The 23,220-nt window shown below is 40.9% G+C and overlaps 1 long non-coding RNA gene across 2 annotated transcripts in view; it reads right to left on the bottom strand.

Moving 5' to 3' along the window:
- Window positions 1-576: 576 nt before the first annotated feature.
- LOC136285638 (uncharacterized) overlaps window positions 577-23,220 on the bottom strand; it is a 37,600-nt gene continuing 14,956 nt past the window's right edge. For both annotated transcript variants that reach the window (XR_010719503.1, XR_010719502.1), the window contains exon 3: window positions 577-1,494. This is a non-coding gene — a long non-coding RNA (uncharacterized lncRNA). The remainder of the gene's footprint in view (window positions 1,495-23,220) is intronic.

Here is a 23,220-nt window from a genome sequence, read left to right on the forward strand (position 1 = left end):
TGTTTCCTCAGGTTTGCACATGATAAAGGTCCACCAAAGCCAACAGAAATGCTCCTCCACCTACCCCACAGCCCCATTCCAGGGCTTTCCCACAGATCAAACCTCAGGATATCTGAGCATCTAAGAAAAAGTTGTTGTTATAAGACAATACCAACATCCCACAGCCAGCTTGTCACAAGCAGAGACTTTTTAACAATGAGAAAAAGAGAAACATCATGAAATTAAACAAAAAAGTTGGAAAGTCATGCATCTTTATTACTCTTGTGTATAGCAGCAGACTCTCAGCAAAAAAGTATGGCTCAAGTGGTTTTTATTTAAGTGCTGTAAATTAGTGATCAGGAGCAATGTTACCAGTAAAACATGGAAATTCATGTGACAGGTTTTCAAAATAGTTTTCAACCCTGGACTGTGAGGAGTTTATCAGAGCTGCAGGTGGGAGCTAGGAACATTTGCCTGCCTTTTTCATCTTAAAAGACTCTGAACACATATTTAAACAGGAGTAATTCAGAACTTTTGAGAGTATCTGAGCTCTTCTAGTAAGGAAAAACAACCGTAAGAAAGAAAATTTTGCTTAGTTATGTTTAAAGAGAAGAGGGTATGGCACAATATCCAGACATAAAACAAGTTAAACCCCACTTTTATCTGTCACACTCACCAGGCATTTTTATTCTGTACTTTTTCATTTATAGTAAGTGCACTTATTGCTGATTTTCAGTCTGTTTTCTTGCTAAGACATTATATAACAGGAATTAAGGAGTCAGAGCCCTTTGAAGCACCCTCAGCACATAAGAAGACTTATTCACCAGGTTGTTAGACACAATGAAAGAAGACATGCATGAAACCAAGAGCACTTGCACAGTTCTCCTCTCCAGTCACCTGTTTCGTCTCTATCTTTCAGGTTGTGGTCAGCAGAGTTTAAAGAGCTTCAGCTTTGTGAATGTTTTGGAGTTTTTAAAAGACATATTTTATTACCAACATGTACAAAAGCAGCCATCCAAGGCTGAACGGAGTTTTTATCCTGAACTGTTGTACTGGTCCTTTAACTTTTTATGACTCATAGTTCAAGTATTTGGGAATTCCCCTCTAAATACGAGTTTGACACACTTGCATTATGGAAAGTTATTTTATTCAAAATGTAACAAAATGCAATATTCATGCAATACCCAGGTCTATATTTAACACCACACAATTGGGTTTTTCTTTTTCTTTTTTTTTTTTTCAATAAAGCCTCTAATTAAAGACAGATTCAAAAAAAAAAATCAAGAACAAGACTGAATAGCAGAAGTAATCATTGAAAGAGACAATCACAGTATTACACACCCAAGCAAGTCGGGATTTCTTTTTTTTTTAACTATTTAAACAATGTTAGAGCTGTTTACCTTCTTGCCCGGACCCCCCAGTTGCATGTAAGAGTACTCAGCTTCTCTCTTACCTGTGTGCTGAACTCCCTTCTTGGTGGGCTGGCTACTCATCAGGGATCACCTGACTAAAAGCCTGGAAAGAAATTAAAATATAATCAGCTGACCACTCTTGCTCACTGGCTTCCAGCTTTAATACTCCTCTCCACAGCACTTTGTCATGTGAGGCGGGACAGGACCAGCTGTCATTGCTTCAGAAAAAAAGGGAAATGGGCCCCTCCGTTTCCACCTCCTTCCTTCCTCCTCGCTCACTCTTTCCTATCTGTCCCTGCCTCCCGACCTCCTCCCTTTCTCATTCTTCCACTTTGCTCATTCACTGCCCGCCTGGCTGGGGTCTCCCAGGGGAAGCCGCATTCCACAACGCACAAGCATTTCCCCTGCATCCCGAGGTTTCTCAGCGAGCTGCCTACACATTTGTACTGGGGAAAAAAAAAGAAAATAAAAGGGGAAGAAAAATATAAATCAGAGAAAAACAGAGAAAAGCACCGCATTCCACAACCCTCAGTCAGCCCTGGCAGACTACGAGACATTTTCAGTCACACAGCACAAAATGCATTAGTCAGAGCTGAGAGACCACACACTTTGTACCACTACCATGCTAACAGAGAATGGTCTGAGCAGAGCTACAGGAAAAAGGAAAGGAGGGGTTCCTATTGGTGCTTCCATTTTACACGGGGTGGTCACCTAAATATATGAAAAAACCCGCAGGAAAAGGCCCGGAGCTGACATTCCCAGCAGAAACAATGTGGTCGTGGGCAGCGGGGAAAGCTCCCCGCTCACGGAGCTCGACCTTTGCCGAGAGGATTCCCCCTCCTGCAGAATGCGTTATTCCAAAGGCTGCAAGACATTATCTAAATCAGAACTTCTATCTCCCCGATGGTTTGTTCGTAGGAAATACGAGCCTAGAAAAAGTGAAAGTAATACTGCGTGATTCAGATTCCCCGAAACCACATATACTTTCAGTTCAGACTTCTCTCTTCTCCGCCGCTCCTTACAGCTCTGCAAGCTTTATCCATCTTTGGAGTTTTGTTTCCTCTACTTACTCGGTTTCAGCCCTCCGTGTTCGCAGGGAATCTGAGCAGCAACAAACGAGAAGGGAGCTCGGCGTAAAAAAAAAAAAAAAAAAAACCCCAAAAAAAACCCCCTCTCCGTCCTCATCCCAATGACCTAATCACTCATCTATCTGCTCACTGCTTCCGTCCCCCACACGCACTTATCTCTTGCTCGAAGGCATTTTAGGAGTGAGGACAGGGCTTGGGAGGAAACACCGCTCCTAAAATCACATCAGAGAGGGACAGCGCTGCCGGGAGCACGCGTTTGTGTCCGCTGGGAACAGCACCACGGAGCCCCCAGCCCCAGATTCCCTGCTCGCGGCCCCAAATTCCCTGCTCCCAGCCCCAAATTCCCTCCTCCTCACGGGACTGTCCCTAACACAGCCTGCCAAGACCCAGGGGCTCAGCCCAGAGTCAGGGAAGCGTAGGGAGGCGGGGTAGGGGAAGATGGGGAGAACCCTCAAGAGCCTGCACTGGAATTTCTCTTCAGGGAAGTCCATGCTTTAATGAAAGACTGATACTAGATACCACAAAGAAACTTTTATTTCTGTGTGCACATGACTCAGATGCATTTTCTGTGTGGGTTATGTGGTTGTGTTATGTTTCATCTTAAAAAACTGTTTCAAAGAGACCTTTAAACATTAGTTGTAAGAAAAAACTCGATGTGTTTATGTACAGTGAATGTTTTAAAACTGCCTTTTATGGCACAGTGCTCTATAAAGCAGAGACACTAATGTCTGTTTTCATTATAGACATAATTTGAATCTAATACTAAACACAATAATCTGTAAAAATATTTATTTTAAATTACATCCCCAAATAGTTCCCAGAAAAGCAAACAAACTGAATCCTTCAGCAAAACAGATCCCCTTCGTTACAATACTGTTATCTGTCCACTTCTCTCATTTTCTCAATTTTGAAAATACACTTACTCACTGCGTTACTGACTTAGATGCACTAGTTTATAAAATAACTGGTAGCTGCTGCTGTGCAGTATTTCAGCAGAGGAAGGCTGTCCAGAACTGCCTCAGAGACCGAACACTGTCGCCATTATAACAAAAGCATTAAAATGAATAATTCATGAGCAGAGGAAGTACCCTACCATTAAAAGGCACCGACTATTTCATGAATTGTCCAAAAGCTACCCCTTTTACTGCCCAGTTCCTCTTACTACTTAATTATCCTTCATTTTTCTAAAATGGCATCAAGTAGTAATCAGCAGAAACACACGGACCACTCGTAGGAGACTTTCCCGAGAAGTAAGAAATGAAAGCTAAAAAGTGAGCCAGAGAGAGGGAGGGGAAAAAAGTGTTTATGTCTGATGATGGATATATTAAGGAAATGAGACTTCAGACTTGAAGAGGCTTTTCCAAGTTGTGCTTTTGAATCTTGAGAAGGAAGAATACCGACAAATATTCTTCGCAAAAATAAAGGCAGTCGGTTCTTTGCCTTTGTCTGGTCCCCTCTTTTTCAGGATCCCAAGGCATCATGAAAATGCCCAGGAATTAAAAATCCCCATTTCTGTGGATTTTCAGAACTTTCTCATTGTTTATAGGTGCTGAACATAAGGCCTCAAGAAAACGAAATTATTCTCTCCAGGTCACACAGGAAGGCTTGGAGACTGAGGCAAGAATAGAGCTTCATGCCCTGGTTACCAGTCCTATGCCCAACAAAAAGAGTAACTTCCTTGCTTTTTGTTAACAAACATCAAAAAGTTCAACAGTCCTGCAGGTTTTAACCTAATAAAATGAACAGTGGTGCACACGCATTTTCTGTGGGTATAGAGGAACACTCCAAACCATTAACCCCACATCACACCAGAATTATGTGCAAAATTAAGTTTTAAATAATATATTTAAAGGAATTTGGCCCTAGAGTAGCAAAGTGCATCTGGTCATGTTTCTTTTATCTGCTGCAGGAAACACACATACAGTGCCTGGAAAGAGATTTATTTCTAACATACACTTTCAAATTTCTCAAGACATTCAAAATTGGTACACTAACATTAATAAACTTCTCAGATTTAATTTGAACCAACATCCGGTTCTTAAAATTGAAGAAAGTGTATCCCTAAGACATTTTGCCAATGGCACAGCATTCCATAATGCTGAGCAAAAGTCATCCTAAATATCCTTACTTACATGGGTCACTTTTTAGGTGTCCTACCCTCTCACACTATTGGGAAGAATTCAAACACAATTGTCATTCCAAGGCTCTCATTGCAACAAGTTCACCAATTATGTGGTAGCAAGCCCATTAATACTGAGATGCAAAAACATGCCCCCAAGGCATCATGGATGGAATGAAAACATGAGGTGTAACTGCAAGATCAGACACTGTCACTGGTCAACTTACTGGTGCTGCTGTGCTTTTTATTTTTAAGCAGGTTGGGTTCTTTGCAGAGCATTGGGAAGCACATTTTTGATTGTGACTTTCCAATTTCTAGGTTCCTTTCACGTCTAAAAAAATTTCAATAGCATCTATTTGAGAGAGATGCTCTTTTGATCTGGTATTAGATGGATGACTTTCATTCTGCCAAAAAAATTTGCCCTTCAGTCAACTCAGAGCTGCTCCCACAGCAAGTCCTTACAGGAGTAAGGAAATGCTCTTTAACAGCTAGAACAATCTGTACAGTTAAACATATTTTTAGTTTTCAGTCCCCAAGGAACTATGAGTAGAACTGAACTGCAAAACAAATATAAAAAACCCCATAATTTGTTGTTAGATATAATTAATATAGCCCAGCTCACAGCAAGCAGGTTTATTGTAACTGATAGACTGTTTCAGTACAAATGACCATTAATGGTTTGATAAGCTGTGGCAGGAAGAAAGAGGAGGAAAACCCAAGAAATACTTAAGATAACTCTTCCAAAAATGGAAGAAGTTCTCTTTTTTAAAAAAGAGAAAAAAAAACCCCAAACAAACAGTTATAGAAAGAAATGCTATGAACACTTCAATTTTATCTCCTTCAAAATATTTATCCTGAGTCAATATTACAGGAGAAATTCTGTGTTGACATAAACCAGTATGAATGCATCCACCAAACCAGCAACCTCCACCAGGGCATCCAGACTCCTGAGTCACTACCTAAACACAAGTGTTCCACAGAAAAAACAGCATCAAATAAATTACTTCAGAGAAAATAAGATCACCACTACTTCTACTTGGAAGTAGGTGAGAAAAAAAAAATAAAAATGAAAGAAAACAAAAAGTCATCATGTCTGTAATCAGGGCAAAATTTCCAAGTGAAAGGAACTTAATCAGCATTTTGCTATTTGGACAAGAAGGAGAGGGAATGGGAAGAGACAGGAGAGACTTGTAGAGTAGTAACAATCAGATTGGAACATTGTTCAGTATGCACAACTGTCTCAAAACTACATTATGACTGCAAGCAAGAATGAATGGAATTATATATCCCAGTGTAATGATAAGGTGACAATCAAGTGCAAAAGATAAAATAATAAGAAATCAGAGGTGAAAAACGTGTTCAGCTATCCAAGAATAACCCATCCGATCTCAGTATGCCAAAAGTGTGGTCAGATAACGCATACAAATTTATATCTAGGAGCTTAGATATTTTTAGAGAGTTTTGATATTTGTTTTACCTCCAGTGAGTGAATTTATGCTCCACAGAGCAGTGGTGTTTGCCACACTGTTGTTTACTTGCATCAGCAAACACCAGAGTTGTGTAGATTGTGCACTGAACTACTCAAAGACTTCCAGAGGAACAGAACTATTACTTAAGCCTTCTAAAATAAAGTTTTTAGACATCAATATAAATTATTTTATAAATCCAAAATCAACTTCTTGAAGATATTTTGAGGGCTAAATAAACAGATGCAGATGCAAGAGTAGTGAAGGTGATTTCCACTTTTTTATTGTAAAGAAATACCTCAGAGGAGGCATGTCAGCACATCCACAAGATCACAGAGTAGTTTAGGCTGGAAAAAACCTCTGGAGGTCATCTGGTCCAACCCCTGTGCTCAAACAGGGGCACCTGCAGACCATTGCCCAGGACCACTTTCAGAGAGCTTCTGAACACCTCCAAGGACAGAGACTCTACAACCTCTCTGGGCAACCTGTGCCAGTGCTCCATCACCCTCACAGTGAAAAAGTTATTCCTAACATTCAAATGGAGCGTCCTTTGCTTCAGTTTGGGGCCACTGTCCCTGCTCCTGTCACTGAGCAACACTGAGAAGAGCCTGGCTCTGTCTGCTTTGCAAAACCCCTTTAGGCATTTGAACACGTTTGTGCCCCTCCCTCAAAGCCTTCTTTTCTCCAGGCAGAACAGTCCCAGCTCTCTCAGCCTTTTGCTCACAGGTGAGATGCTCCAGACCCTTCATCATTCTTGCGTCTCTTCACTTGAAGGGAAGTCTCCAGTAGCTCCATCTCTCTTTTACTGGGGAGTCCAAAATAGGACTCCCACCACTCCAGACGTGGCCTCATCAGGGCTGAGTAGAGAGGAAGGATCACCTCAGGATCACCCCTTCCTTCCCCTGCTGAACAGCACTCCTCCTAACATAGCCCAGGGTGCAATTAGTCCTTTTCAAGGGGTGCTGGTTCTGCATTGATTGACGCACAAGGCAAGGGCACGTTATTGGCTTATGCTCAACTTGGTGCCCACCAGCATCCCTGGGCCTTTCCTAGAGAGCTGCTTCCCAGCTGCTCATCCCTGGATGGTTCATGGGACTGCTCCACCCCAGGGGCAGGATTTTGTGCTTGCCTCTGTAGGTCCTCCAGGTGTACAGGTCTTTGAAGAAAGGAAAAGTTGCATCCTTGGACTAAGGTGCATATTGCTTTCATTGACACCACTGTTTCTTACTTTCAGAAATATGCTGGACTTCCTGGAAGAGGTTTTGCTTCCCTTCCCTTCCTGACAAAGAATCCTTCAAGCCTCACTATTCTCTTCCTCTCTCTCTCTCAAATACCAGTTATTCCCTGGAGTAGAAAAGGTAAGATTTTAGTGACAGTTCATTTCTGTTACCTTGACATTTTCTGCCTCTTCCACAGTTTTCCAGCATTTTGAGAGAGTGGGCTTAGAACAGAGAACTTCGAAAGGAAATATATATAAAACATTTCCATAATTAACAGTAATAAAGTCACTCAGGTATTTGTTTGTAGGAGGTTCTCATGGTGTTTTCCAACAGAAGTGAAGCAGCAAAAGCTCTCTGAGTTTGATGAACTGGTAGGGTCCCACTGCAGACTCTGAAATGTCAAACTGTCATAGGAAGGAGAGCAGAAAATGTTTTCTTTTGGGTCCTCTTATCAGACAATCTACTGCCAAAGGGGTAGCTAGCTAGCAAACAAACAGCTACTCTGACACAAATACAGTAACCACAAATTCTCTTCAGACCTTACAGGTGCAATTCAGTTCCTCCAGTCCAGTTCTGTGGTGCCATCTCTCCCCTGACCTCCTGCAGCCAGTTCTCCAAATTCCAGAGGGTTTAGGATCTGCTCCAGAGCTTTGCACACACCATGCAAAGGTCCGGGACACACTGCAGCACCCCAAAGAGCAATAAACAATGATGTGTAGGCACCAAACCTCACCCTAAGCACCCCAAATTACAATGTGACTCCTTTTCATGCTCATTTTTGAATCATTTGGGCAAGATGTGTGCCCAAGACCCTGAATCTCTTTATCACATAAATGTATATGTTGCCTGCCCCAAAGAAAGAGCAATTATGCTCAGCCATAAGCTGGAAACTACTTATAATTCAACAATTTGCCTTCACAGAGGCAAATCTGGGCCACCTTACCACAGCATAAAAAGGGAAACAAACTGGTTTGTTTCCAAAGTAGGAGAGCAAGTGATTTTTCTTACAGCGCAAAGTTCACTGAGACCCCCTCAGACACTGGCAGCACAAAAAAACCCAAAATAAAACAAACAAACAAACAACAAACAAAAAAACCCCCAAAGCCAAAACAACAACAACAAAAAAATCAGCCAAAACAGAAGAGTTCTGCACCTGTGCCTCATACTCCCAATGAAATTTCATACAATCTGCCCCATAAAATAAATTACATTGCCAAGACTTGGATTCTCCTCATATCTTTTCCAGTGATCTCCATATTTTCAAATCCGGTTTTATACTCTGAAATATTTGCACACCCATGATCTTTCTAATTAAGGAAAAAAAAAAAAAAGAGGAAAGGTATCTTCAAATATTTCATCTTTGCTATTAATACACTTCTGAAAAAAATTAAAAGCTTCTCCAGACCAACATTTCTAAGAAAAATATGAACTCAACCAGTTGGCTCAGAAAGGTGCAGGCATCTCGTAGCTCTGAACTGGCTCCTCAGGGACCAGCACCAGTTCAAGTATATTGACATTATTCACCTTCCTTAGAGAGGCCAATAAAGCCAATCAAGGAGCAGAGCACCAATAATTACTCTCATTACTACTGCAGTATTTTCAGGTGCTGCAGTTTCAGGCTTTGGTGTTGACATCTTCTGTTTGATACACAATATTATTTTGGGGATTTTGTTGTCAATGGACACCCTTTAAGCCTCCTTTTGGGGTTCAATGGCCACAATGTGATATGCTGAGAATAATCTCACTGTGCTGGATGTAGGCACACAAACAGGACTGTAACAGCTCTCTCATACCTGCACTGTTCCTGTACAAGTGAATTTTTGCCCCATGTATACAAAACCAAGAAGAATATTTATTGCATGTGTCTACAGAAACATCTGCTCAGTATTTTTCAGCACACTTGTATCTCGTTACATCATCTCAAGCAATGATTACACTCAAAAATGAAGAGTCCTGCAGTGATTCTCAGCAGAAAGGAAGGAGGAAGATTTCAGGGCCTCCCATTTATTGTTCTTTTCCAGTTCTGTCTCACTGGGATTACTCAAGACATCAAAAATTTATCAGCATAAACAAGACTGATGATCAATGATCAGCACCCTGGTCTCTGTTTTGTTCTACCAAGCTATCTTATAAACAATCAATGCTATAATTAATAAGTAGTGACATTCATCAACAAGAACTGCACTGGCTTTCACTGATGATGTATCAAAAAAATTTAAATATGCTACACAACATCAAAAAAGATTAATTTTGGTTAAGTTTTTTTTTTGTTTTTTTTTTTTAATTTTATATAGAGAAGAAATGAGAGGTGAAGTTTTCTGGTCTTTGAAAGACTGTAATTATTTTGTTCCAGTTAAAAAAGTTTCAACAGCTTATTTCAAAAATTTGTCCTGTACAAATGTGAGGTATTAATTAAAATTCAAATAGCTTGTTCGCAGTTTTTATGGCTAGAGGCTTAATTCTTTTCTATAGCTTGTCATTATTTAAATCAAGTCTTATTTGAGAACCATGGGAAAACAAATGAAAGGAGATGACTTGGAAAACTGAATGAATGTCAGATTTCAAGGAAGAGTGGAGAGCAAGAACAGGACAGAGAGAAAGGAGCTTTCAAATCCTAAGGAATGTTAAATTTGCTTATGCAAGTTATTAAATATAATGTCCATTGCACCTAAACAATAGGACTGAAAGCCATGATTTTGAAAGAAATTATCTCAATTACTTTCTGAATCTGTCCTTCAGGTTGTGAGCCAGATGGAGACACACAGGTCTGTAAAGCATCAGTGTTTCTAAAGATGTTCAATGCACAAAAAGGTATCTTAAACAATGTGAATCTGAGCACTCAAAAAGCAGATGGGACTACACTGAAGGACCCTTGAGCACCTGTAAATCCATCTTGCTTTGTGTGCACACACCATGATAAAAATCATCAGTTATTATTCCAAACCTGGATTTTTTTTTCTTTTTTATTTTTTTTTCCTGAACAGGTCCATCCCAGTCAGGGCACAAGATCATTGACTGCTTGCTCAATGAGCAAAGGGATATTCCAGTTTACTCTGCCATTCAGCAGATGGCCACAGACTTTCCTGCCATCTCCTATTTAACTCCAGCTTTGAGACCACAAATTTCTTCATGGGTTTATCACAACCGCATGGATACTGGGAAAATGAGTTCCACAATATCTGTAAGCACCACCTCCCTATGAAAAAAGGAAGAAGAACTTTTAATTTCACACCTGGGGTACTGAGGTATAAAGAGAGCAAGGCTTGGATAACTGTGGTCATCCAACTTAAGCTTATCACAGAGAAAATGAGAAATGGTGCCGGGTGTGGTCACAACAGGCTGAGCTGTCCTGAAATGGTTCAGCTGCTTCCAAACCATCCCAGCCATGCCCACAGCAAGACCCTGCCACAGATCTTGGCTGGGGGCAACCATGAATGAGTAAGGTGTCTCCCACCAGGAGCCAGAGACCTTCAAAATGCAGCTGCCACTGACCTCACTGGAGGAGGAGAGGCTGCTGAGCAATGCCAACATTCAAGCAGATTGATCCCATCAATGAAGATGGGATAAAAGAGTAGGGAAAACTGCTTTCCAGCCGTGGTGAGGGACTGGAGTGTCCCACAGACCTCTGGGAGAGAGGCAGGAGGAGAGTCCCTGGGCAGCCCTCAGCTGTCCTTAAGGGAGTTGTTCTTCCTTTGCAAACTTCTCTCTTTCACAGCACATCTTTCAGAATCTATAGCTCTCAAATTTTGAGGTACCCCCATGCAAATTTACCTGAGCTAGTGAGTGCAAGAAGGAAGTCCTGTGGAATAAATATCATGTGAACATGTAATTAGATCCTCTAACGTGGCTATATAATCAGAACTACAGTGAGCTAAGACAGCACAGGAAAAAATAATTCCAACTTTGGATAATCTTTAGCACCTACCTTATTATTTCACTACCTTAATATGCAATGTGTTTTTATTCAGCATATTTTTTTAAAACCCCAGGGAAAAAATGTAGAACAAAAATGCTCAGAGGGAAATGGCCCAGTGTGGAACAGCTGAATCCACACTATATTTGTCTCTGTCATTTGTACTAATGGAGGGAATAATTGCAGCAGTGAGATGCTCTCATCCATGCAAGCCATCATTTTGACAGTGGGTCAGCTACACAAGACATCTAGGAAAAGGCAGGAGGCTCTGCTCAGAAATCTTTGGCTCTTCACTGCAGGGAGCAGTGCACCTGACTTGCACACAACTTTTGATCCCTTTCCTCAGCCTTGACATTTTCTGCTTCTATACTCTTCATTTTTTTCCTTCCTGGATCTGTTCTTCATCCACTCTTAAGCTTCCAAGCACCAGCCCTCATCATTATCCTGCTTTCTCACTGCCTCCAGCTCCTCATTTTGTTCCAGCTTCTGGTCTAGTTCTCCTTTCTCTCTTAAGACTTCTTTCTTAATTTCCCTATTTTCCTGAAAAAATCGCCATTCCTCATCTCCCCAGTTGACCTAATTTCCCTTGCTTCTCCCTCATCTCAGATCTTTGTTCTGGACTTGTCAGGACCCTTGTCTCAGTGTTTTTATACAGAAGAAGTCCAGCCCTGGTATAATCAGTCCCCACCAGGACCATTCCTTCCCCACTGTGTACTCCACAGTCTGTCTTTGTGTCCACAGCATAAAAGCCAGGAACTTGCTGGAAAAGCTACAAAATTAACTTGAGGAAGGTCTTCAATGTCAGTTTTAGTATCCAGGACCTGCACTGCTATGTACAGTGGGTTATTTTCATGTTTAATTATACTTGACAAGAGCAAAGTGAAAGGATGTTTCCTCACCTCCAAGTCTCAAATCTCTATCCAGAGTACAGGCAAAATGGAACTAAAACTACAGAAAACAGTCACAAGCAGCTGAACATATTTCAGCTGAAAATTTAATTCCTCCTCCTCAACTTCAACAAATTGTGCCCAAGGCAGAGATGTGATGAACAATTGATGTGGTGTGGTGGAGTCATGCTCTGAAGGAGAGCAGGCTCTTGAGCACAGAGAAATTGTCCATTTATTCTCTTTCCAGCCTTCACTTCCCAGCACAATCAATTCTCCTCCATGTCTCTGGACAAAGAATGAAGCTGACACATCACCCAAGGTCGGGTGCAGACCTTCAGCACAGTTACAAGGCTCGGGAGCTGCATCTGGTTCCATCAGCCACACCCCAGTGAACTGCAGTGGTGGCCTCAAAGAGCAGCTGACCAAGGCAGCATTCCAAGGCATGGATGTCAGAGGGAAGGATAAACACAGCACAGGAGCCCCAGGAAACAACAAAAAAGAGTCCACTTCTTACATTTTCCCTTTTCCTGGTCCTAGAGCACAGATCTGTCCTGTCCCTCCCACCAGGCTGCTCATGAAGTCACTGGTGAATGATTTCTCCCTGTCCTTAACCCATGAGCCTTTCCTTACAATCTCTGTCCCCTGTCCAGTTGAGGAAGGGAGTGACAGGGTGGCTCTAGTGGCCACCTGGAATCCAGCCCAGGTCAACCCACCCCATCTCCAGCCCCACCTTTCCCAGCAGAGCACTTGTGGGCAGCAGGAGGTGGGCATGGCCCAGCCCACGCCATCAGACACAACTCTGAGCTGCACAGTCAGATCCTCTACTTCCTGATTTTCAGGCTCAGACCCACAGAGGTGATTACAATTAAATCCTGCAGGACATCTACAAGCGAAACAGGATGCTTCCCAGATGAATTTTTTTAGTTCAGATTTACAGCACCACTTAAAGCAGGCTTTTATAATTTATTATAATTTTTATTGTATTTTGTACTCACTTAATATTGCATACATCTTTTGCAAAACTCAGTTATTTTATAGTTTTTAGTGTCCTGAAAGCCTACCTTAAAAGTTTATATGAACGAAATTATTTGTGTATAATTACACTTTTATTATTTTTAAAAGAACTCTTAATCTCCTTGATTTAAAAAAAAAAACCACAATCTTTTTTTGTTTTAAAAAACAAAGACACTGAGCCAAAATATGCAAGGTATTGCGCTGGCATTCCACTTTTAAAAAATAAATGCTAAGGATACTTTTCTAACCAAGCTTTCACAAATTATTCCTACTTTAATTAAATCCCTCTTTGCTGGAAACTAACAAAATGCCATTAAAGAGAAGACAGTTATTATCTTTCAGTCGTTTTCTTTTTGCATAATGCATTATTACCTAAGTTTCAGTGATTCTTGCTGTGTTATCCACCTCTCCTTTAAAGAAAATACTCTGTAACCATAGCAATACTTTCCCACCCTGGTATTATTTCCCACTGGTTTGTTCTAGGCTTTTGCACATAGCAACCACAGCAATCCTTGGTCCAAGCTGTCAACTTCTTCTTGGCAACTCTTTGCAAAATTGGTGGATCTCTAAACTACCAAGTACGCAGCTTTAAGTCTTCAAAACAAGATTGGTGCCTATGTTCTGAATAAATGGAGTATTTAAAATTGTAATTCTACTTTGTTCGGTGTTTCTACTGCCACAAATGTGAGGTTTTGATATTCTAGATGCTGTCTTCTAGTTTTATCGCTTTCTGCAGAGCAATGCAGCAATCCCTCCTCAGGCAAAAAGCAACAGGCAGCATTGTGACATCTCACGGTAATTCACTGAATTTACAGCAAAACTTTGGGTTTCTGCTTCAAACCTGCCCCATTTTTCAGTGAATTCACATAGGAGAACACCAGATGTACCATCTACACCCCTCCAGCTGGGCTGCAGGTTCACAAAGGCAGCACCAGCCCCCACGAGACAAAAACGCTTTGAGTCCAACATCTGAGCACTCAGGAGTCACAGAACAGAGGGCAGACCTCAGCCATGTGCATAAATGTTTAACAAATTCCTTATATTATTTCTCTGCTCATCAAGTGATGCCATTAAGGTTCTCCAGTCTGAGCAGACTATCAATGCTCTTCTTGATCTCCACTCTGCTGTGGATTTGAACTGAAGGGAAATTATTTTTTTCCTCTACAGAAGTAAAAGCACATGAGAGAAAAAAGTGCTAAAAAATCCCTCACTTAAAAATAACCAAGCTTGATTTTTTTTAACACCTCTTCAATAGTACTTTAAGTTGCTGCCTAATAAGGACAACAAAAGCACTAGTAAATTTTGAGATTTAGCTGAATTTTGCGACTAGTTGAGCTAGTTTTCATAAACTGCATAGTAAGGTCAAGTCAGTGAACTGTGGTGAAGCAGCACAAATTATATTTGGGAATGGCAGTATTTTAAAACATTGGTATCTTACTATGAATCCTCTTATCCCACTGGAGTCAACAGGGCTTTTGTCATTAACTTCTCTCTGTCAAAATCTTACCCCCACTCATAATTTGCTCCTATGAATCACCCAGGGATATTCCCTTCATATGTTCTCTGTAGGGGGAGTTCCAGAAGTGGAACTAGAGATGCAGGACAACTTCATTTACAAATCCCCTACTGAGAGAGGTGATTTTCTTCCTTTGAAGAAGAAAAACCCCATCTGTCTCAGTCACAACGATAGAAACAACCGAAGGAGGTTGGATAGGTATTAAATATACGTGTGTGAACATATATATATGCACACACCCACATATTTTTATTTATATATATGTACAGCCCATATTTTTATATAGATATACAAACCCCTCCCATATTTTTATGTATAGGTACACACACAAACAAAACAGAAGGGATACATGTCAAACAAAAAATTCAAATGATCTAATGTATTTGAGAGAGCTGACAGAAAATAGAAATTAAAAAAGAAACTCACTAAGGCAATAGTCACTAGCTAGGTTGGTTTGGGTGCTTTTTTCTGTTTGTTTTGTGGGGGCTTTTTGGGTTTTGTTTTCTTTGTTTGTTTGTTCGTTTTGGGGTGGGTTGGTTTTTTTTTGGAGTCTAAAATGGTACAGAAGAAAACTATGGTGAAAAAAGTTGTTATGGAACAATTATTCCAGGAGGGAGAGGAAAGACTACAGATTACTGTTTTAAATGTTGTTGGGTTAAAGCTTAGTCTTATTTATATCCTAATTTATGGATGCATCAGATACCCATATACACAAAATTTCTCTACAACCATGACCCAGCCGGGGCTACACACCAGAGAAAAACACACTACCCAAATGGGCCAAAACAGGAATATATATATACAGTCCTGATGAAATAGAAATTAAATCTTTACACCACTGTGGCCTGTGGGGTTTTTTTGTTTGGATTTTTTTCTGTCTGTCTGTAAAATGGAGTTAGACCTTTATTCATGCAGAAGGAGAACAAGAGCCCAGATGCGGAAATAGAGAGGTACATCATAACGTTTCCAATAAGATCTCAAGAGAAGGACAAAAAGTTGGATTTTGCTATTCTGGTATTTTGCTTAGCAGAGACACATATTTATGAGTAATTTACATAAAATTCACAAAGGTTTTCTTTTTAAAGAAAAAGGAAGAAATGTGAAATTAAATATTCCTATGATTTGGCTGTGTTCACTGAAAGACTAGCATAAATACAGAAAATAGGAGTAATTTTGTCACCAGAGCACTTCAAAATTAAGACTTAAAACTAGCATAGTGCCCTATCACTGTACACTAAAACAGTACTTTGTATTTTATCAGCTGTTATGCTCAATTTGTAGGAGAACTTCCAGACAGAATCTTGCAATTGCTGATCATAAATAAGAAAAAAAAGGACACATTTTCTTTTTCCATAAATTAAGGGGTAATAATCTTATTAAATTCTAATTCAAATAATGTTTTTTAACATGATGATCAAATGCATCAGGAAAACCAAACATTACTTGCTTCATTTAGTTTTATGAGGGTACAGTGGGAAATGCCATTCTCTCCAATCACAGGTTTTCTCAATGTATCCACTTCACTGATCTCTTAACAACAAATGCAATTACATTTTACTGTAAAATAATCAAATATTCACTTCCTTGCACATAACAGCTACTTTGTTTTGAATGTAAACACTTTGGTTAAATTTCCTCTTATCTTAAAGATGCTATTTTCTAGAAGGCAGCATCCTCATTTAGAAAACTGCGGCATTTTCGGATTCTTGATCTGATTTACAGAGAGACCTAAAGGAAATGGAATCACTGAGAATTATTTTAAATTTAAACTTATAACTAATCCAAAAGGCTAAAGAAAATTTAAAGAAAGGTTTTGTGCTTTTTTTAAAATCTATTATTATTTCCTATAAACTAATGAAGGATTTACAACGTTTTCAATAACATTTTGCCAAGCTGCTCTTGCCCCAAGTCACAGGAAATAACTTTGAAAAGTTCTTCAGGAATTAAATACAAAATGAAGTCAATATTTTTTCAGTGGATTGTCAGGTTAAAAGAATGTGTCTTTTAATTTAATTTCTGTTTATAATGGTTCAGGTTGACACGGCTTAAACAAGATTTCAAAAATCCGCTTAATATTTTAGGTACATCTTGTGCCTTTTACACAGACAGGTCCTTGATTGCACTCATTCCTTGCAAGAAGTTTACTTTTCTTGTTCTTACTTCATGTGTTTTGGAGACTTTATTTTTTATCCCTTGGTTTAAGATGATAACTGTCCAAAGGTCTGCATTCTGGAAGTTGTGAAAGTCTTAGCCTTAATGTTTTTGTAGTTTTGTTTGGTTTTGTGTTTGGGGTTTTTTAACCAGCAAATAGTGTATTTTTTTTTTTTTAATTGCAAAGGCCTCATTACAGTGACCCTCCAGACACAATTTACGTATTTCTCCATAAATTAAGAATGAGCATTGTTTTAATGCTGGTCTACTTAAAGAATGTTTGGTTTTTCCCCTTCCAGTTTCCTGAAGTCTCAGAACCCTCCTTCAGAAAACTTTCTGTAACTGGGTCTCATACAGGGACATCAAATTGTCCAATATCCACTGGAAAACTAAAGAAGTGTTAAAGGAATCAAAGCAGGAGTGAGGTCTGTGACAGACAGCAGGTATTTTGGGAAGGTAGAGAATATTCTTTGCATATAAATCCATCACTTAAAAAATAAATAAAATTCATTTTTATCCCACTTTTACTGGAAAAGTGTGAAGCAAACCCACAAATAAGCCAGCTTTAAATTGCAACCCTGAGCCTGAGCAGAAAGAAGAACACAGCCATGTTTGGGACATACACATTAACCACAGTGGATGCAGTGCTCCTATTAGAATATATTATCACACAGTATCCAAGTTTATCAATGCTGGCCTCAATTCAAATATGCAGTTAGATGCCTTACTAAGTGCTTCACTAAACTGAGCCTTTAATGCTATTTAAAACTAACTTAATATAGAAAAGAGCTATAGATTAACTGACACATCTATTGCCTTTTTTGTTCCAATCACTTCTGTTTAAGTGCACTGCACTCTGAGGAACATAAAAACTTGGCAGAGCAGGGAGGAGGGGAACTTCAGCAAGTTATGTTTGACCTGGAATTGAAAATTCAAACGCCAGACCATTCCAGACCTCAGGCTGTCTGATTCTTCCAGTCTCACGTAATCTATTCAATAGTTAAGCCTCACTCCCTATTACTCCTTAATAGTGGTTGTGCCTTTTATTGAATTCCTCAGAGCAAATCATCTAAAACTGGCTTTGAATAACCACGTGGCTCCTGGAGTTGATTTGGAAATCCAGAAAACAAGACACGTACCAGCGTTTGAGCAGCTGGCCACAAAATGACAGCCTCAGGCAGGAGCTCTGTGGCACAGGCAGCAGAGCCAGAGCCCAGCTCCCTCTCACAGCACCTGATGCCTCAGCCAGGAGACCCTTCCCTGTCCTTGTGCCTTGTCAGTCACACCTTCCTGCTCTTGTGACAAGGAGAGGTCCAGAGATGAGATGTTCTCAGAGTACGGCATTAGTGGGATGTTGGATACTTCAAAACTGGAAATGGAGGCTGCCTGCAGAGCCCAGCATCTCCTTTGGACAAGGGTTCAAAGCAGGGAACCACCTCCCTCCAGGGGTTTTCAGCAAGTCCCAGAAGCTGCTGCTGCCATGAGTAAGAGGGGAGCTGCACAGAGAGACAGGTGGCAGGAACCCCTGGGAAGAGAAGATTGCCAAGGGCAAATGTCTGTCACAGCTTTGTGCAAAAAAAAAATCTCAGAAATACCTGTGAACATCTCATTAACTGCCTATCCCTGATTCATCCCATAAACACCATAGTTTTATCACAGGTGTGTTTCTCCTAGAAAACAAACAAACCCAAAAAAACCCCAACAAAGTCTCCAATACTTATCATTTATTTAGATTTTGCTACAGCCCACACACCCATGAAAACAGAATTAAAGTAACACATGCAACCTTGATTTCAGCATTCCCCAGTTCTGGTGGCCTGGCTCTGTCACCTTAGTGAGTCTTTAAAAGTGCCCAGTGTACATGCAAAGTGTCCCCAAACTCAGGGGAGAGAAAAAAGTAATCAAACCAGGCAAATTCCTTTCTTGTTTTCTTTTGGGTCAACCTGCCGACAACTGCACACCTGAGAGACAGGGTGAGAGCATGAAGACCCAGTGCTGTTGCTTGAGTCAACCAAGAAGCCAAAACCAGGGTCTGTCACACTGTGCAGTGCCCCAGGCTAGGAGAGAAAGCAGAACACAAATCCTGTGTTTCAGGCAGTGTTTTGGGAAGCAGCAGCATCCCAACTCCCTATGGTTGCCCCTCATCTTCTGCCATCATGTCCTCATCACCAGTCTAATGTTTCCCTTTCCTGTGTCCACAGCAAGTCTGGCCCTGTTTCTTGCCTGTTTTGCAGCTTCTATTGCAAATTAATCAGAACTGCTTCCCACCTTCATTCACCATCTTCTTCTGCCGCTTGGAGCTTTGGAGATCTGGTCTGCCTTATCCATCATCCCATCCTCCAACTGAGTCAAATCAATGGGACATGAGGCTGCACTTGAGGTAAGAGGTGCTACTACACAAAAGTATCCAAAATATATTGGTATACCCAGCCCTTCTTCAGTCTCATGTTTTTCTACCTCGAAAGAGGCTTAACTGCCTTCTTTTTACCCTGTTTTCTGCCTGTCTCTGCCAATCAGAAGACATTTTCACAATCCATATTCCCCAAAACGCAGCCTGGGGTTTGTTTTGAGGCAGAACAAAAGAAATAACTTCTTCCAAGTGGTGCACAGTGAAGTTCTGGAGTCAAGGCAATTAGGCCTAAAACTGACAAAAGAAAATGACTTCACATCCCAACTGAAGAGAGCAAATGGAACAAAATGTAATGGAAGAATGACACAGCTGAAAACAAAACAAAGATGTGCCATATTTCATAACAATGCAGATGTTAAGATATTGAAAATATTTTTAGCATGTACCAGGGAACACAAAAAAGAAAAAACCTATTGGGAATAAGAGTTCAGATCTACATTGTTCCTCTGTTTTCATGACGTTTACAATAGTATTATTCCCTCCCACCCGCCATGAATTTAAACAGCTCCAAAAACAAGCTCTTTATTTTGCCAAAAAAAATCAATATGTTCATTATTTTTAAGTGTATTCTAGTGAATAGTACCTGAAGCAACCCATTCAACTCCCTGCAGCTGGTTTTCTGCTTTCAGAGGCCTTAATTGTCTGTACATGAGCTCACTTTAATTACAACCACGTTGGACCTTTCAATCCCCACTCCATTTTGAGTTCTAGTATGCTGTACACTTAAGTTCCAGAAACTCAAAGTAACTCAACTCAAAGGGCATCTTTGATTTCAAAGTCAATTTAACACTGTAGGAGTTGCTCATGTACACTCGCTCCGTTGTGAGTTATCATTCTTTTCCACTGCCCTCTCCTCTAGAAATTCAATTTTCCTTCAGCTGGGTAACCCACACATCCTTCACAGCTGCTGAGAAAGGTAACCTCTCCTTCTCTTTTGCCCATGACCTGCCCTTCTGCAGACACACAGATAAACCTTACAGCAAGGGGAAGATGCAGTACACCAGGAGAGAACTGCTGTGCTCCCCAGCCACAGCAGGTGACCTTGTGCCCTGCTCAGTGTCACTCTGGGCTGTCTCCCCTGAGCATCCCGGCACGAAGCAGCTCTGCTGGACATTGGTCCTTGTGCCTTCCCAAGACCAGTTTCTTGCTTTGCCACTCTGCTGCCTTTCTCCAAAGGGTGAAAGCAAAGCACAAATGCAGCCACTGTGGGGGTTCTGAATTTCCCCACCCATCTAAAAAAATGGTTTGCTGGGGTAGGCAACTTGATGTCAATGGGGGACAGAGAAGGGAGTCAGTTTTCTCACTATAACTCAATTTTCCAGTTTCCAAGAACCAGCATTCATGGCCACCTCACAAACTGGACCAGCTGAGGAGCAAAAACTCCAGCCCCTCAAAGCTCCACACCCAAAAAGATGCCAAACACCATGAGGTTGTACCTCCTTTCTCAGCCTCACGAACATCTTGTGAGATGTACAACACCCTTCATTTGCACTGAGGGCTCTGCACATCCCAGCAGCACGAGTCCCCACGAGCACAACACAGCCAGTGCAAATCCTGGCTGCTTTCTCAAAGCTTTAGACTTCCTGAACTTATGTTACACAACACAGTCTGAATCCTCACCTGCCCTCTGGGGTGGGAAGTCAATGGCCAGGAATGGGCAATTGCAGCCTGGATAATTCACTCCACTCGAAAGCAGCCTCAGTTATCCCCCAGCAACAATTCACACTCAGATAAGGAAGGGACCCACACAAACAATTATGCTGGAGGTGACAACCCATGTGCAGCCACAGCATTTCCAGAGGAGAAATAGAGTGACAACAGAGGGGGAGCAGGGAAAACTGCAGAGTTAGCAGGGTGATACCTCCAAGTCCAGGGTCAGCACTGAAGAAGCCTTTGGGTAAGACCTCATATGGATTTCAGCAGCAGAGCAGCCCATGTCTAGTTTATATTGGACAGGAATAGAGAGTATGTTTTGGTATGAAAAAGTCTTCAGGCTGAAGCTCTACAGTGTTTTTCCTGGTAGCTCACCTTGTTACAGGGAGCCACCACATACCAGGAATTCTTGGTGGCTGGGAAAGATGACCATTATCAAAGCACATAAATGGACAAAAAAGGGCTCGTGTGAATGCAGCCAAACAGCTCTGTGATCATCTTCACTTGTCATTTGCCCAAAACAGATCAATAGTTCCAACTTTATTCACGGAAAAACCAACATTTCACTTCACATTGCCAGGACAGAAATGCTGCTTGCTTCTCCCCTCCCAAATTTCTCAGGGTGCTCTGCTACAGCTTCAAGGACATTGCACAGCTGAGTCCCCAGGACCTATTTAGCTGCCATTGCCACCATCCATGACACTGAGTCAGAGGATCACACTAGACTATTTATAAAAGAGGAGCAGCTTTGGAAAGCCTGGTTTAGTCTGCCTGTCTTTAGCTACAAACTACCAGACACAGGTTTCAGAAAGCTCTGCCAAGAAATTAAAATCTAACTTGTCAGAAAGGCAGAAACAGATTGCAGAAGGGCAAGCTGGGAACAGGGGAGTTCCCAAGAGGTCAGAGTTTGCTGAAAAAAAGAGAAAAATTTTTCTAGTTTTTCCCTACACAAGAGGAAAGTACAGTTTGACTTAATTGCAAAGCATAATGATAAGCCAGCATATAAGTACATGACTCATTTTCAAACAATCACAAAATGCAAGGAAGATACAGAAGACACAATTTAGGACTGCTTTCTTGCTCTCAAGACTCACACAGAAGAATCAGCAGTGTTACAAGACTCAGACACCCTATACAAGCGGATTTATCTCCAGTCAGGCCTGGTATTTCCCCAAAATCCCATCTGCAGACACAAGTTACACACAGTGAAGGCAAACTCTAAAGCTAATGCAAGGCCATGCTCCTCTGAGAACACGCAAAGACAGTACAAGTCTGAAAGCTGGGACCACAGCCTGGACTGACGCTGCTCTCGTGGAGGTGTAGGATCACTGAATAAATTACTCAACACGTGCCTGGCAGGCTGTGCTGTGGAAAAGAAGGATTAGGGCACTTCTCGGACACCCAACAGATACAAGCTCACCAATCTTGCTCTCTCTCTGCATGGCGAGAACAATACCAGAACGCACAGACATTGGAACTGCGTGCAGGAGGTGCTAAATAAAAGTGGAGAAGAAATGGAAGGAGCCCCAGGTGATTTAAGGGATAAAACCAAAGTGTCTTCAAGTGAGAGTTAAGGATTTAAGTCTGTATAAATTATCAGCGAGGATAATTTGTTTGAACAGAGTACCAGGCTAAGTGATGGATTCTCTGTCATCCCCTTAAGTTTTTGCAAGATACTGAACACAGCAGAATCATTGCAGAATATATTTCTGTGTCCTTTGGCATGCAGGATGTTTTTAAACAGCATGAGGATCCTTCTGGCCTTGAAAACAAAATTCTGAGGGCTGTGCTAAAGCTGAAGACTGAAATCTAAAGAAAATATTTAATGCTTTAAACAAATAATGTGTTTCTCATTTAAATAAACCCACTTTCAGACACTAAGCATTACGAGTGGGGAAAGCACAAGCATTTACAAATGCCAAGTCAGCTTGACAGAAATTTTAAGAAATAATTTGATTTCTATGAAATATTTTCTGCTCATTCTCTAATTGGGGAAAATTTATGTGAATGTCAGTCTCGCCTCCTACAAATTATGACCAAAATATTGCCTTTTACTTCCCATCAGTGACACACCAAGTACTGGCATTTTTATTTCAAAATTTGTATGTGAAGACGAAGTTAACATATCAGTAAAAGGCTGTGGTTAGTTAGGTAAACTCCCCATGGTAAATTTAGTTATTTCCTGATGTCACAACTTAGTAAGACAGGAAAGTCTTCTGCCAGTCTCCACCTTCTCGACATATGGCAACTCATTTCAAACCAAGAGGAGATACAAAAAGCTCCCCTTTTGCAATAAAGCAATTAATCACTGTCTGCTAACTTTCTTTCCTGCTTTTGTGCCACTTTTTAAAGGAATTCCCCGCATTCTTCTTCCAAATGTAGGTTTCAGGTA

Source organism: Chamaea fasciata, unplaced genomic scaffold (assembly GCF_029207755.1).
Source record: "Chamaea fasciata isolate MVZ Bird 193981 ecotype frontalis unplaced genomic scaffold, bChaFas1.0.hap1 SCAF_2, whole genome shotgun sequence".
Taxonomy (NCBI): Eukaryota; Metazoa; Chordata; class Aves; order Passeriformes; family Sylviidae; genus Chamaea; species Chamaea fasciata.